The following is a 17,229-nucleotide window of genomic DNA, read 5'->3' as shown; positions in this document are numbered from 1 at the left end:
AGCCTCAGATAAAATACAAGTTAAACGTTCGTTGTCTATCCTTTCCGCGAATTTCCTCACATAATCAAAAGAAACTGTTTTCGATATATTTTCAGGAAACACAGATAGACTCCTTGCGCTGACTATTCTTGACGCCTTCCGATCCTAAATGCGCAATAAAAATATACGCGCTTCTCTGGTTATTTCTGGTTACTTCTCTGGTTAACAAACCTCGGTTTCATAAGGACCTTTGAACACTCGTTATCTCTTAGTTGTCGAGCAGACGTATCGGACTACAGTTTCCGAAGTAAGGCAAGAAAGCGCGGTGAAACGCGACGAAAAACACACATACAAAACATCCGCCAAAGCGCGAAGGGGAGAGCGGAGCAGCAAGTTGAAGCAACCTAATGGCTGCCGCGTCACGTGATTCCAAGATGGCAGCGCCCATGCGGAGGAGGATGAAAAGGTCCGGTGGGGCGCGGGTTAGAGCACTATATAGCTCCTTCGGAGCAGAGTAGTAGGGAGGCTCAAGTGAGGGTGGGTGCAACTGCTAGATCGGCGATCACGGGACATGGACGCCATTTAATTGCTAAATTTTGCTGGGAGTCTATGGGGCAAAAAGTCGTTTTCTTTCCTAACTCGAGTCATATAAGCCCATTAAGGTGCTTGAATAATTTACACAAGGTATAAATGATTACTTTTCCATAGCCACCAGTTTTGTTGCGATAGGTTAAGTATTTTTTTAACGCGAAAAATGGTAAATTCCGCCATCTTGGACGTTGCTGCTTGTCTGGCAACTTTGCTTTCTCCGCTCGACGTTTGCAATTCTCGGAGCGAGAAGGAAGCGAGAAAGGCTGCGCCAAGGCGCTCGTTGCTTGCAATGGGAGGCGAGAGGAGGAAAGGCGCATGGAGCAACAAAGTTGCAACAGAGCGGGTGCCTGCTCTCGTGCAGGCAACACTGGCGCATATCCTTTCTCGAATCCTCTCCCTCAGGCGCCGCCATTAAATTGCAAACGCTCTCCAGGTTTTGAGTTGCGCCCACCCTCACTACAGCCTCCCTACAGAGTAGCGCAATCTAGAACGCCGCCTCTCGGCGACTAGCGGCGAACGCCCGGAGGTTCCAACTGCGGTCAGAAATGCATGGAGAACGTGAGCAAATCGTTGTTTCTCCACTTTTGTGGGAATGTACGGAATCGCAATCATTTTTGACATAATAATGGAACACTTTAGAATAATTTGCGCTAAGTTTTGTGCCCCGCAAGGACCTGACTTTTTTTTAAAAATTGCCTGAGCGGCATCATGCAGCAGACGACACGGCGACGTCACACCATTCACGTGACCCGCCCCGGCCAACCCGAAAAGCCCATCTCCGCTGCGAGCAAAAATCGTCTGCTTCAAACGCCATTGCTTTGGAAATTGCCTTCTCAAAATTTGCACACGCATCCGATATTGTTAAAACTTTGATAAAGTGTTTAGTGTTTTACTAACTTCACGACAGACTAGTTTTGAAAAGTATGAACTCGCCGTTCATTTTTTAATCAGCCGTGCTGTGTCGATCTCCATGTATTCTCCCATAGGGCGGGCCGCCTCCTGGAACCCTGAGTACCACGTGACTCGCGCCGAGCCGCTCTGTCGGCCATGTTGTCGGCAAAACATGGGGTTCAAAGGATTGCGTTACTCTGCTCCGTAGGAGCTATATAGTGCTCTAGCGCGGGTGGGCGCCGCGAGCGCCTATCCAGAGATCTGCCCGTGCCTAGATCTGGGGACAACGCCAGCGTAGGGAAAAACCGCTCGTAGGGAATCCGTTCGGATGGTAGTGATGATGATGATAATCATGTCATATAACACCTGAGACTGTGGTCGAAGAAATTGGAAACTTTTTAATAGAAGGATCAGACACAAAAAGGGACGTCTCAAACTCAGCTAACTGGTTTATTTCTCGACCATCCTATATCATGATTGACTTGCCCACTGGCGCCAACCTGGCCTCGCTGTTTTCAACGGTTCTCAGGTGCTCAGGTTGCCGGAGCGGCGTGTTTGAACCGTTTGAACCACAGGCACCACAGGTTTGAACCGTTTCAACGGGAGTAATGGCAAAACGGACGGAGTAGCACTGCGTGGCCTCGCAATCCCAGCGACCCGACGAGCTCGCAAAGCGGTGCTCGGAAGACGACGCTCCCAAAGCCGACGACGCGCACTCACCTCTGTGGACAGCGAAGAAACATCGTCGCACTGTGACAACGGCGACTAGTACACGGCGACTAGTACACGGCATAAGTACAAGTGCATGATTTGTGAGATGTGCTTCAAGAAAATCTACAACTTAAAGAGGCACCTAAAGGAGGTTCACGGGGACGCTGACACCAGCTGGATCACACTGTCCGCTGCCGCCTTGCATGCGATCTGTGTCCAACAGCTTTTGCATTCCATTGGGAACTTGCTGCGCCACTTTGAAGCGAAACACGGGATCGTCGCGAGGCGTGACAAGTTAAAGTTCAATTTGTTGAAAGGTAAGTGCGCTCGCTTAGTTTTCTACCTTTTGTACAGAAGAAAGATCAATAACAATGCCTACCACTGTTACAAAATACGGTGTGGGCCTAGAGCAGAAAAGATATAATTCAAGCTCTCGTTTAAAGACTAAAAATTCTGAAAAGAGACGACAATTCATTACCACAAATTTGCATCCGCACCAATGGTGACTATTGCGATTGCACAAAGGGAATACACTCGTCCTCTAATAGCACGAGCTGCCACATGAAATCCCAGCATATGTTGTCGTATCGGAAATTAATTAAAAGTGTATTGTTGGGCCAGTTTGGTCATCTCGAAAACATTGCAAAAGAAGAGGATAAGAACAGAAATGGCAACAAGCGTTACCATCTAGTATCGACTGACTGTTTAATGCGTGCTAAGAGAAGTACGAGAAGAAAGTCGGTTTGTTAATTTTTTTTTTTCTTTCCTTTTCTCTTCTAGAGGGTTGCTCATCTTTCTAGAGTATCAAAATGCAACACTGCCTTTCTTTGAATCTCAGAGTGACACATTCTTTTCGATAGTGCCACTTGTCCTGTCTCTCTCTCGTCTTTTGTGCAAATTGTTTTCGAGATGCTTAAAGGGATACTACAACGAAATTTCGGCGCTCATTTTTTTGGTCTATATGTGTTCAAAAGAGCAGTATCACATAGAACATACCAATATCTTGTTAAAAAAAAGTCTCAAAAAGGAATTTTAAAACGAATTAAACGATTAGCAAGGAGCACCTGGTGGATGTCGCTAACGCCTCGCTTGTAATGCCCGTCTAGGAACCTTGACAGCTAGTGACGGAGGTCGTCTCGCTTCCGGCCACGACGAGAGAAGAGGGGCAGGAGGAACTCCCCTCTTCCCGAGAATGCCTTTTGTGTGTCGCAGAAGTCGCTATTGTCCCCCTTCAAGATTACAGAAGATTAACCCGTCACTCAAAATTCCTACAAAAGCAGCCGCTTCGGTGGCTGGAACGACTAGGCCATCCTCTCGACGTCAGCCTCGCCGTAGCTTTGATCGTCTTGAGACGACCTACGTCACGATTGCGTTGGATGTCACGTGGTCTCTGCTGGGCCTTCTCCCAGCGCTTGCCAGAGTGGGCCGTTTATAACGAAAAATATAGCCACCAGGCTCAAAATACAAACGTGCGATTGTCATTTACAGATATTGTGGATCATATTCAACCTATTTTTGAACACGACGGGAATATTTCAAATTTCGTTGAAGTATCCCTTTAAAACTTGCTGTGCGGTAAGAGTTTATTCTTTCGTTCCCCTCTGAAAAGTGCTTTCAAAGTGGTAGTTTGTGACGTCGTATAAAGAGCTCTTTTGTTCTGCAGGTGCACGGTCCTCAAAAAGCTTGCGCACCAACTGCACTGATCAAAGCTATGCAACTCAGAGTACTCCTGGAGAAGCGGCAATCAGTTCATTGCATGACGTTTCATCGACAGCTCAGATTACCTTTTTTTCTGTAATAAGCTGCATGAGACTGTCACTGCGACAGTCTCGTGCAGTGTCGGTAAGGTGGGTTAACATTTTTTGTAATGAGCCGCCGCGAAGCAGCGTGAACGCAGGCAGGCAGGCAGGCAGGCGGGTGGGTGGGTTAATGCATACCCCGGTGATACACGCAAGACGAAATGTCCCTACAGCGTGCAATTCGCATAACAAGCATCAATGAAACGATTGTGTTGACGAAACGTGTGTTCATGAAAAGTTGTCCACGAAACATAATTTTATGAAGCGAGTTTCGATGAAATGAAAGGGACCCTTTATGGAGTGGCATGCGCTGTGTAGCCGAAAACCCATATTTGACGTCATAAACGGTGAATGTGAAACATGGATATCTTGCGTTTGCCAACAATTTTGCACCAAATAATTGTCATATTTGGATTCATGGGGTAAAACCAGGCAAGAATTGACCTCCAACTATATTTTTAGGAACCACTTCAGCTTTCTTTAAGCCATGTTACTTTACAAGCATGACTTTCACATCAGGACATCAACAGGATCGCCTCCTAAAGCACACCTGTGCATGGGAATAGCCATACTTCCAGTGTATATACCTTATAACGTCCTGAAGGAGTATTTTACCACATGCAATTCATTTAGCACTGAATTGTTTGTGCGGTAACATACTTCCTCGTTACGTTAGGTCGAGAAAGAGTTGAATGAATGTCCGAGCCCTTTTTAAGATAAAATAGAATGTCAATTTTTATTCCTCGAGCCAACACTTGTTCTCGTGCATTGACGCTAAAGCTTGTGGATAGTGTTGCAAGTCGTGTTGCAAGTTGCACCAGGGAACGGTGACACGATAGCAAGGTAGAACAAGAGGTTTAATTTGGCGATCGGCTCAGAGCCAGGTACGTGCTAGCCACGGGCGCAAGGCACGATTTCATGTGCACGAGCCGCGGAGCTCTATCTGCTCGGCTGCTCAGTGTAGCCAACATCTCCCCCATACAGAAGAGTCAAAGTCTCAGGGGAGCCTTGACGCATCGGCCACTTCTCGTCTGTGAATGAAGATTGCCTTCACATTCTATACGTGGCTCTTGAGCATCTCCGCTCTCAACGACTTCCGCAACCCACTTCTGACACCATGTTGCAAGTTGCGTCAGGAAAGGTGACACGATAGCAAGGTAGAAGAAGAGGTTTAATATGACGATCGGCTCAAAGCCGGGTACGTTCTAGCCACGGGCGCAAGGCACGAGTTCATGCGCACGAGCCGCGGAGCTCTATCTGCTCGGCTGCTCAGTGTAAGCTTAAGCACATAAGCTTAAGCACAAACCTAGCACACCTGATTGTAGCGGCTTTGGCCGTTGCCACAGGTATGTATGATGGGAGTATGGCTACCTGGGGAGTGAAGCAGAGGGGTCATAGTGTTACTCTAATATCCCGAGAGATAGCCCACCTAAAATGAATTAAAAAAAATGGCTCAAATTAAGGAGTGGGCTCACTTGCAGTGTGAAGCAATAATGGCTCTACTTGCCAGTCGGCAATGGTTCATTATATCTTGCCATAGCTAACTCGACACAATAACTAGACACGTTATCTCCCCAATAGTTAACTAAAAAGAAAAAAAAGCAAATGAAGCCAAAAACTGGGGTGGCTTACCTTTCGAGGCTGGGGCATCTCTCAGAATTTTATGGTAAGCATATATCTCACGTCTACAGTTTACATGGTACCAACACACTGGGGTTTTTCAGCTGCTCTTGTGACTGCCACTATAATGAGACTTGACTCTTTTCTAGGGGTGTATGAATACTTTATTATCGGAATACAAATAAAATAGTAAGCTCTCGGATGAATCGATTCGCGAATAAAATTCTTAGTGTTTGGTTAACCGTAGATTTAAAATGTTCTGTGAAAGATGCGCGATCGACATGGAGCCAAAGAAACTTGTGCTCCCTCTCCATTGTAGTGCGCACTTGCATTGAACTTATGAATATGCAAAACATATTTTTTTTTTTTTGTCCTTTCGTCACTCACATAGCAGGTGCACTTGCAAACACTACACATGTGGGGTGCAGTGAACCTGTTCTTGCAGACCGTAGTGTTTAGGAGTGCACCTACTATGTGGGCATTGGGAGCACAAAAAAACCATGGACTGCATGCTACAGCTAAAAGTCTGATTGGGATGTACATTTAGTGAAACAAACATGAAGATGTTTTAAAGCAGGGGGTATATGATGTGACTGACATACCACTCTTAATTCAGGCCATTTCATTTTAAGCTTTCTTTCTTCTCTGCCTGCCAGAATTCAGCGACTGGAGGGAGGCTAAGGATGGCAGAGAGCATGTTCGCTTCATTCTCCACGACGGACCCAAGGGACGAGATGAGGGTTTCCTGAAAAGGTATTACTACTGCCACCGCTCTGGATCATTTCAGAGCAAGAGGTAAATGACAACTGAGAACCCAGGGCACTTGTAAGACTAATGTGCAATGCTTAGCCACAATTCAAGCTACAGAGAAAGATGGCAAGGTGACAGTAGAGTACCAGGCAGAACACTACGGCCACCCGAAGGAACTGAAGCACCAGCGCCTCTTTACGACTGAGAAGGAGGCTTTAGCTGATAAACTAAAGCAAGGCATCCCTGCCCGTAAAGATCTGGTAGACGCACATTCTTCTGCTGGCAGTGAGATGGGCAGGCTACATTTGCTCTCAATGAAAGACATTGGCAACATCTCCGCCAAGCATGAAATTTTGACGAAAGAGCTACGGCACTGAACAAAGTCAGATTCCCCAGTCCTGTACTGACATGGAGGAAGGAAAACAAAAAGAGAGCTTTGAGCTTGCCCTGATGACTGTCCCTCAGAAAGAACGCCTCACAAAGCTTGGCCCCAAGTTTCTGTGCATTGACTACACTCATAATATAAATGGCCACAATCTGCAACTGAAGACTCATGACAGCTGCAGAAGATCAGTCAGGCATGCCATGCACATATTTGATCTCAAAGTAACTAGACACCAAGGCTATGAAACACTCCTTAAGGCCATAAAGGTAATGCATGGGAGGAAGTGATGGGCTGTGCCCAACATTGGATGCTCTGCTCGTGGCATGTAAGCCACGACTGGGCTCTGAAGTTGCAGTCAGTCCAAGATATAAGCAAACCCGTGACCGTCTTTGCGACGAGTTGTGGGCGCTGAGAAATTGCAAAGATGGGGTCAATTCCAACGACCTCCGACAGGCTTCCCGTGTCAGAAACTAAGTAAAGAGGCTGATCCAAAACTAATTCAACAAGTACAGGAGTTTCTTCAGTACTTTGGGCACTACCATGGTGGCAGAGCCTAACAGTGGGCGCTCTGCTTCAGAAAGGGCATTCCTTTTAATACTACCAACCACTTGGAGGCAATGTACAAGGACCTGAAGTCACGCTAATGCATGGAACTCACAACCAGAGGCTTGACAAGCTGTTGATGATCCTCTTCGAACTGAGCCGTGACCGGCTCTACAAGCGTCCCAAGTCGCTCGTAAAAGGAAAAACGAATCGGCATGATGCAGCCCTTTTTCGGAGGCACCAGGAGGGGATGAAAATTCCAGCATCAGATGTAGAACAGCTGCAAAATGGCAATGGCTGACTTGTAAAGTCTCAGTCCCAGACAGAGAGAAGCTACCATGTTGAGAAGGGCGACCCCCGCCAGAGTTGCGTGCTTCGTTGCAGGGACTGTGATATCTTTATCGACAGTTACAAGTGCACTTGCAATGACAGCCTGATTTCATCATCAATGTGCAAGCATATTCACGCAGTAGCTTACCTGGGGATTCATGTGACGACCGTGGAGGAGGCCGACACTGAGCCAGGTGTAGAAATGCCATCAACAACACGTGAAGCAACAGGCTTTACGTTAGATGATGAGCCACAGTCCCTCTTGGATGACATTCGGCAGGGTATTGAGGTAGGGATGGAGAAGACTCAACCAAATTCAAAGGACAACATATGTTTAACAATAAGTGGACTGAACAAGTCCCTCTCCAGGAAGAAATTGACAAGCTCTTCAAGCTCCCTGGTGTTGAAATACCGTACCAAGGCCCAAGAAGTACTTGACTCTGTTCCAGATGAGACTTCTCCAAAACCTAGGGTAATCCCTCACAAAAAAAAGATGGAAAAACAACCACGGTACTTTCCCCCCCAAAAGACGCCCTGGTTCTGGTCCCATGCATGGCAAACCTCCCACCAGCTTGGAGCAGCAGCACATCATGCAGGGCCTTGTAGCCAGGTGAGTTCCTACAGAAGGAGCAGCATCCGCTCAGCTCCATGTGGATGTTCCGAGCATGTCTGTGCTGGCCCTCAAGGAGCATGACTACTTTGCAAATCAGTAGTCGTGACAATTGGACTACAAAAAAGGGGCAGTATTCTTCTTGCAAAAAGGAATGGCGTGTTGGACAGCTTGGATTTCTTTCCACTTTGGAGAATGTCACGAGAGGCTCGAGCTAAAGGCAAGAGGGGCATCTCTTACCATCTTCCAACAGGTTACGTTAGGCGAGGCATTATATGCTGACCTTAATCGTAACGCTTTTTTAACAACCAGGGATTGGCAATTTTATTTCAGTTGATCCGGAACGGTTGTCTCTAAATTAACGGGCAACCATAGTGCCTCGAAATGCTCGTTTATAAGCGTGCCCCTCGCTGAAACCGGCACTTTTTTTTAGATAGTATTACTGCACGAGAATGTGCAGCTTTTTCCGCTTTGGAGAATGTCAAGAGGTGCTCGAGCTCGCCATTCTCCAACAGGTGGCTTATGTTATCAGCTGGTCTTAATTGGAAAAGTTTTAATGGCCAGAGGTTGCCAATTTAATTTCAAATTTATGCAGACAGGTTACCTCTAAGTTAATGAGTAACCATAATACCTCAAGTTGCCTGTTACATGCTTATTTTTTATTTTGCATACTGCTGCACGGGAATGTGAAAGTTGCAGTTCCCGCGACATACCAAATTATTTTAGTATGTGACTTATATGCTTTAGGATATAATCGTTTTCTTGCTAATAAGTGCCTATAATCACTGTTTCATTGTTTTGTGAGCCAAGAGGGAGTGACCACTGGCGACCACAAGCATGAGGATCTGCTACAGGAAGCATAATCATGTAAGTCATCCCTGTGTGCACGGGATAGTTTGTAACGGGCTAGGTGAGATTCAATTGCCAGCATTCTAAAAAGCGATAACTCAGAGGAGAGTTAAAGTACAAGCAAGCTGGTGAATTGCAGACGAAAAACTGAAACACCAGAAGGAAAAAGGACACGAAAAAAAGGATGACACACACACACACCGTCTCGAACACAGCTGAAGGTTTATTCTAAAACCACACCCTTTTATAACGGTACACCACAGTCAACGCCAAGAACCCTCACACCAAGTCACACACCCAGACTGTCAGCAAGAGCAAACAAAAGAAATGCACTCGACGCATCCATACGTGCCAAGGTCAAGCAACTGACAAAAAAAAAAATTGCATTGGTCAAAAAGTTTGTACTTGCTTGTGAATCACCATAGACGAGACACTTACACAATTACCAGCAGAACCAATACTAAGAGTTTCTTCTACCGCGCGTTTGAACTGATCTCGCTCGGCTTATCACCGTGGTGGCCATCCGATTCGGATGACAACTGTTGCAAACTTGTAAATGTACTACAGTTTCTGAATTTGGGGATTGCAGGAGAACACACCTTTTGTGCTCTATGATTTGCTCATTAACATAACATCCAGTTTAAACTATGTATGAAAACCCAGGTGCCAAAGGAATATTATAAACACTACCATATTGACATTCAGTGGCAGGATTCCTATGCGTTTTCCCGCAAACTTTTTCTACCTCTTGTGAAAGGAGTCGACCTACTTTATTTGAAGTCTTCAGAAGCACGTTCTCATGGTCACTCTCGTCGTCGTCTGAGGCCGTCTTGTCTTCACAGGCAATGTGAGACTCACTCTGAAGACAAATTCGGGATCTTCAGCATCGCTGCCGTCCGAACTGCTGCTAGGAACAGCTCTTTTTCTGGGAACCATCACCGCCATTAGCATTCCTCATGCGTGTCGCCATTTTAAATTCATGTTGCCAGGCCAACAACTGCTGTCAGGCTAAACACATTGCAAAAGTGCAAAACGCTTTTTTTTTTCTAGCACCTTTTTAGGTTGAAAATAGAAACCGAAACCAATTTTTGAACGTAACTTGTTTTTGACGCAGAGAGCAGCACAGCATGAGGGTGGACGAATGTGACTCGTCATTGGTGATATTTGTACAAACTAATAATGTGCACAGCTCGGACCAATGTAATTTAGCACACAGGTGGAATATAATTGTGACATTGTCTGTCCCTTTTTTTCTATCTCTTCTAATTTTTTTTTCCCCTTTTTTGACCACAGTGTCAACCGTCAGCTTGCCTGCACATAAACCTTTTTTTTTTTTTCAATAAAATTGGCCATTTCTAGCTATATTAATGAACAGAGCTCACTTTAGTAAGAGAAAAAAAAATAGTTTATGTGTGAAAACCAAATTACATTTTAGGCCACTGTCTATTTTGGCAAAGGGAGACAGATAATACATAAGCCAAGTTTACTTCCTTCCCATTCCCTCATTTTTTCAGTCGTAATAAATGCCACGGTGGCCCAAAAGGCTGTTTGATGATATTGCACCAAAAGGAGTGGGCAATCACCCATAAAAAGTGTTGTTTCCTTAGCTGTGGGGGGGCTCAAACTTTTAGGTTGAGCTGCACCATCTAGATCAATTCTGTAGTAAATCGTAGCACGATAGGTCAAGGTAGCAATTTATGCGGTTCTTTCAAAGGGTTATGCGCATTTATACTCGTGCTGTATTTTTACAGATCAAGAGACTTGTATGACTGAATCATGCCAGCTGTGTACTAGCTTGTTGAAGGCGCCAGATAAATGACGACATAAGCCATTGACTTTAGTGGCACACCAACTTTTTGTCAAAGTGCCCATTAGAATTGTCAGAGGCAACGCTATCAACGCAGTTTGTCTGTGCAATGCCATCAATGCAGTTTGTCTGTACCACTGCCGTTCAAAGTCCGGTAGCTAGCCCAAATAGTCTAGCATCACATACGAGGTTCGTTGGCAGAAAATGCAAGAACAAATGAAATTCAGGCACCTTGTGCAGCCTCACCAACAAATGTAGACCACATACTGCAATGGCAAAAACACAGAGGTCGGCCGCTTCTGTCCACATACCTTCTGCGCATGCGCGAGTTTGCCGTTGTGTTGATAAACAAAGCACGCCGCACGTCGGTGTATACACTCTGCCAATTTGTAATTTATGTGATGAAGATTTCTACAAAACTAAAACATATTGGCTGTTGCTGAATTGTGCCAAAAACATTAAGGGTGATTTCAAATAAGATCGATCAAGGGGTGGCTGGTCGACATTTTCAATTCAATTGATATTTTTCTGTCATTGCTTAATATCCCGTATTTGCAACTCCAACGCCCCATACGTGGCAAGGCGGTACTTCCAAGATGGCAGAAGAGACGAAGATAGATTCTCCAGGATTTCACATGCACCTGCTTGTTCACGCTTGTCACTGCGCTAAAAATGACTCATTTGTGTACAAATGCAAAGCAGTTAGGGCAGGATCATATTACAGGTGACGGAGATATTGATGCGTGGTAGAAAAACGAGCATACTGATATTTAAAAGTTGCAGAAACCCCAACTTCCAAAGCTTTGTGGTGTGTGAGCGCGTTTTAGACACCAACCACGTCACTGTTTGTGGCAACATATTTTAGAGGGTGATGAAGATATTGTGTTTGCGCTTTGCCTGGCCATTAGTGCTCTAAAAAGTGAGCCGTGCACGGTGACCATCAAGCTCCAGAAGAGCAGCGTTCACAGTATTGATGTCTTCGTGTCACAGGCACGCAACTCGCTGCTCACCTTCTAGGTTTTAGTGTGAAAACCAAATTCGAAGTGCCATCTAGATTTTCGTTTACGAACTGTGTGCTCCATAGAGTGCTGTGGAACTCCATTTAGACGCTGAGCTTCAAAACATGTATTCCGCAAAATACACTGCAGTTACCATAGCAGCCGTGTCTATTTATTGTTGTAACTCAATATATAGGCTCTAAGCATCCTAAAAAAACCTGAAACCACATTCAAGAGCAGCCGATTTCCCTAGTAAAAGTACAATCAAAAATTTTTCCGCGCCTCTCTTTCTGCATTGTGGTGCAGTACACTAGAGCGTGCCACCAGACAGGAAGGCAGCAGGGGAAGGCACATGACAGTAAATCACGAGTGACGGTTACCCGGCGGACTGACTTTTCGAAGCCGCGCATGGTGGCACCCCCTGGTGTTCTGCGCCATGGCACAGAAAGAGGGGCGTGGCACAATCTTTGATTGGACTTTCAATAGGGAAATCGGCCAGCCTTGAATTTAATTTTGGGTTTCTTAGGATGCTTAGAGCTTATAGATTGAGTTACGACAATAGACGGTATCAGAATCCACTTGAGTGTCCCTTTAACAAAATAATTTGTAATGGTTACACCCACCATGTCTAAATAATTTTCTTTGTTTCTGATTCTAAAAAGTATTAGTCTTCTCCTGGTGTTATTGTTTTAGTTATTTAATTTCAAAGATGCCTGCTCCAATAGTGAGCGTGAATGCGACCGTCTACCTTTATGTGATCGAAGATTTCTTGTGCGCCCAGATTCTTTTTCTGATGAAAAATAAACATGTTTATTTACACCGGACACTAGGCAATGACATATAAAAATATCAATTGACTTGAAAATGTTGACCAGCCATCCTTCGGTCAATCTTATCCCAAAATCACCCTTAAATTGTCCAAAACAGCCCAAACCTGCACCAAAATACCTCCAAAACTTTTTTTTTTTAATTTTTTTTTTTATATAATAAGTTTTTGTTGCGATACATGTTTTACTTTAATGTGGACTTTTCTGCTCCTAAGCTGCTTCAAAATGTACATGTTCTCCTCTTGAGCTGCTCCGAAAATTTTTTACAGAATTGGTTTTAACTGTCTTACTTAGTCATGGGCAGTAGCCATACTCAAGTTTACCTTAAAAGGACACTGCCCCCCCCCCCCCCCCCTCACAAATTTTTTTTTTAATTTTTTGCCAGGCGTTTGAATACTATTTAAGTAATATTTTGCTACAGAGAAGACAGAATGCACCGACACCGTGAACGACAGTTCTGAAGTAGAGGTCCCACGCCCGTCATCCGCGAGTCCCACGAAACGTGAAAAGACGCCATGTTGAGAATTATGCAGTGAACGCACAGAATGCTTCCAATTGTCTGTGCAACCTTTTTTTTTTTTTTTTCTTTTTTTCAATTGACATATTTGCAGCTTTTTGGGAGTTACAAAAAATGTTTCATTTTTTTTATACTTTTAGGATTCACTGTGTGCCTTCAATGACCCACGACTTTGATTAAATTTGATGGTCGTGTCTAAACCTTAGAAAACTGCCTTGGAAAAGAGAGTGAGCGCGACTCGATCGGCAGTTTTCGGGCGGAAAGAAACCGAATTTCGAGCTGCAAATTTTGTTCTAGGTAGTTCGGCTCTCATATGTCACATAAAACTAAAAACCTCGGCGAGCATAAATACCCTGTCAGTGTCCCTTTAAAGGGTCCCTGAAAAGAAAAGTTTTTTTTAAACAGTCTGGTTGGGACACGCAAGTCAAAAATCAAATCTTATGCCAAAAAAAAAAAAATAAAATTTTTCTAGAGCAATATTGACGGCGGGAGTTTATTTGAAATTTTGTGTGCAAAGCCCATGAAGTCACGGGTCATTCCGGAATAACCATCTCGGTCGTGAAGGCAAAGCCGGTCCATTTCTACTCCATGTGCCCGAAACGCCAAGAGAAAACAAGTGGAAAGGAGGTAACTGCCGACTAAATGGCGTCTTGTGCCGTCATTATTGGTCTAAACGAATTTTTTTCGCATAAACTAATCTTTTGACACGCGTGTCCCAACCAGACTGTTCAAAGACTAACTTTTTTTTTTTTCTTTTCAGGGGCCTTTTAAGGTGGATTGCAGCAGATGCTACGAGCCAGCACAACTAATTCTGTGCTGAGAGTGTGTTGGGCGACCTTCCGGCTTGGCGCAGCAATGCGCAATGTCCATGACACTCTGGCCGGGCGTGATGGCTTCTAGCATCAGCTGCGCTCCATCTTAATGCGAAATGGAGTGTGATTACTAGTAATGCATTACCGGTCAGTTGTTACTTTTTCCAATAGCTTTGAACTGTAACGTGCTACTCTTTATTAGCGGTACTTTGTAACTGTAACACTTGCTTTTTTTATTGGGTAACTGCAACTTTTAAAGTGATGTTCTTTAAAGCCAAGTTCCATGTTCTTTAAATCCGAAAAAGAGGGGGGGGGGGGGGGGGGGGGGCTTGCTGTTTATTCTTTTCTTGCAAATTTGATGTTATTCATTGTCTATTTTTGCTGTTGACCGTAATGCATGCAGGGTTTCTCAGGGCTTGTGTCATAGGAGTGACAGCATATCTATAAGACCCATGGAGTGCTAAATGGCACACGTAGAAACACTTTTCAAAGGAGGAAGCAGCCTTGCAAACAGATCAGTGTAGTCTGTATTCAAGAGAACACGAAATGAAGATGTCAAGACAGGTTGTTTGTTGTAAAACTGGTGTTTTTCTTGTTAAAAAAAACTTGAATTTCTTATTTGCTTTTTTCCACCGATTTTGAGAAACACTTTTTAAGGGTTACTTTTCAGTGTTTGCCGTCATACCAAAAACCTAGAACTTTACCTATAGTACATTGTTTTGAAATAACCTTTTAAGCCACCCTGGGGTGCTGCCGTTTTGGTGCCTGCCACCTGAGCCTTTTTTTCCCTGAACACTCATCATAGGTTAATACTAACCCTCAAGGAGGGAAGCACCTTCAATCTGTTGAAAATGCCAAAGTATGACAGGTGAGCAGCAGGTAACAAGTGATGAAAATTGCTCATCTGGACAAAATGTTTTTGGAGTCGAAATCGAGAGAAACATTTTTATTAGGTTTTCATTTGGCTGCCCTTGCAACAAACCTTACCTTGATCTTGTGTTAAACAATAAAGCTATTTGTACTGGACCCAGTGAAGTATATGTGATTGAATAGAGGTGGAGCCATTGGAATGGAAAGGTCAAGGTCCTGTGTAATTCAGTTCACTGACCATTGCAAGAAAATGTAGCATCCGCTGGTGGATTCTGTGACCTTTTGCTACAGCAATTATTGATTATGTGCAGGTTCCTGGACCTCGAGACCGGTGGCCTTGGAGATGTCAGCAAGGCTACGGGGTGATTTGCTCACCGCGAGGCTGTGCAATTTAGTGGCATGGAACTAGTGCCTCATTTCGGAGATCTCCATGGCGAGTGAACAGTGTAAGGCTGGTGGGGCAAGAAGTTTATTGGAAGGTTTTGTCATGCCATGGTGATCAACATTCATGACAGGTTCATCTGCCGAACTAGCTATGCAATAGAGGCAAGCCTGCTAAGTCACTGGGATTAGTCGTCAGTGTGTGGCGCAGAGGACTTCTAGGGACAAGTCCAGGAGACGAACATGCAATATTTATATTCTGTCTATATTTTGGTGAACCAATGTTACTGTTGACATTTAAGTGTGGGACATTTCGCTTCTGCGGCAAAAGATATGTCAGGCGTGTAATGGGGTCCCACAAAAAATACCTATGCTTTGTCTTGAGCTATGTTCATAGAGACATGGCAAGGGGGGGCCAGAAGACTGATGAAAGTTGTGCCGGTGATGGTCACAGTTTGGGAGATGTTGCGGATGGCTATGTGATGGGGTGCTGTGACCTTTGATGGACAACTGTTTCACTGAGTCAAACTGTGGCAGTGTTTCTGCTATCTTGAGAGGCAGCATGGTAACGCATCAACACAGTGACAGATTTTACTTTAAACTCAAAATGGGGCACAGGAATAAAACAACTTGCTTGCCTCATCGAGGCACGTCTTCAAATGTGAACTAATATCTTGTCTTTTCAGTACCACCTTTTCTTTCTTTATTTTTTTTCTTCATATTTTTTTTTTTATGTCTAGGCAAAAGAATCATGTTAAGGTCCGTTCACACTCTTGCAACCGAGTACGACCGAAAGACACGAGACTGGTTTGTAAGCCTTTTCGGACCTCTTAGGACCGGATGCGCTGCAGTGGAGCTGGTCCTAAGACGAGACTTGTTAAAACCTCTTAAAATTTCTTGGGACGAGAGAACACGCTTTGTAATTTTCCAAGAAAAAACCGACCTGTGAATACACCTTTGACGAAAACTTTAGATTGCTACGTGCAGGCGTTAATTTTTACAGTCCATTTTAGGTCGAGCCTGGCGGCTTGGACCACCCTTTATTTGTAAAAGGTTCATAAAATTGTTCATTGCAAACGCATATCACCAATCTTAATAATTAATGAGTCATATTTTGACCAGTGGAAAAACCACATCTTTATTTTCACTCGATTTGGGTATGTTTACGATAAATATTGAGCGAGTAAAATACAATTAAAAAATTGGGTTTGTAGAACAAGTAATAAATAATGGGCCAATTGGTTACGGACGCCAGCAATTGACTCCGTAAGTGTGACGTCATGAGTCCAAACAAACCGTTGCTAGGGTCGATGTTGACAAATACATGTGGCTAGGTTTCGCTATGAAAACCCGACTGTTCAAAAATCAGGAGTAGGATTTAAACTTCTAAAATCACAGATATAGAAAGCTTGTATGTTTAAACAGAAGTGTGCAAATAATCGCTTGTTTCTGGAATAATTACAACTGCAACTTCCGGTCCTCAAGATGCCTGCAGCGGACTACGAATACAAGAAGTATGCCGTCTGCCACAAGCTGGCACCATCGTTTGAATCGTGTGAATAAAGACTATATTCTGATATTGTATTTGTTTGAAATATAATGACTTTCAGACACTTATAAGAATTCATAGTGGGGTGCGATGCAAAATATGGTTTATTGAAAGTCCGGTCGTCGATCGAGATGATCGTCTGCTAAAAGATTGCATTGCACCTGCGAGAAAAGCACTTCAGGCAACCGATTGAGATCCCAAATATTTTTTTTTTTTTTGCGGACTCGCGCTATGTAAAAGTGCTTCATAGCTGGTTGTAACCATCCCATGAAGAAAGGTTCTTGCAGTTTCTTCAGATTCCCGCAATACCCCAAAGCGTGAGAGAACTGGATAAAAACCATAAGGTGAGTACATGTAGCACTGGTGGAAAGTTGCCTCGATGTAAAAAAAAGGGCCAAACCAACCAAGAG

The 17,229-nt window shown here is 44.2% G+C and overlaps 1 long non-coding RNA gene across 3 annotated transcripts; it reads left to right on the top strand.

Moving 5' to 3' along the window:
* Positions 1 to 1,751: 1,751 nt before the first annotated feature.
* On the top strand, positions 1,752 to 15,930 carry LOC120845814. 3 transcript variants are annotated; one of them, XR_005716905.3, is made up of 4 exons: positions 1,752 to 2,489; positions 3,836 to 4,019; positions 6,248 to 9,076; positions 15,201 to 15,930. It is a non-coding gene; the product is annotated as an uncharacterized LOC120845814 (long non-coding RNA). The 3 variants fall into 3 exon arrangements; XR_006076677.1 differs by lacking the exon at positions 3,836 to 4,019 and having other exon boundaries at positions 1,753 to 2,489; XR_006076678.1 differs by lacking the exons at positions 3,836 to 4,019; positions 15,201 to 15,930 and adding an exon at positions 13,968 to 14,227 and having other exon boundaries at positions 1,753 to 2,489.
* The last annotated feature ends 1,299 nt before the right edge of the window (positions 15,931 to 17,229 follow it).

The sequence above is a fragment of the Ixodes scapularis genome, unplaced genomic scaffold (assembly GCF_016920785.2).
Source record: "Ixodes scapularis isolate PalLabHiFi unplaced genomic scaffold, ASM1692078v2 PGA_scaffold8__174_contigs__length_109621045, whole genome shotgun sequence".
NCBI lineage: Eukaryota > Metazoa > Arthropoda > Arachnida > Ixodida > Ixodidae > Ixodes > Ixodes scapularis.
This window is presented reverse-complemented; position numbering and strand designations above follow the sequence as displayed.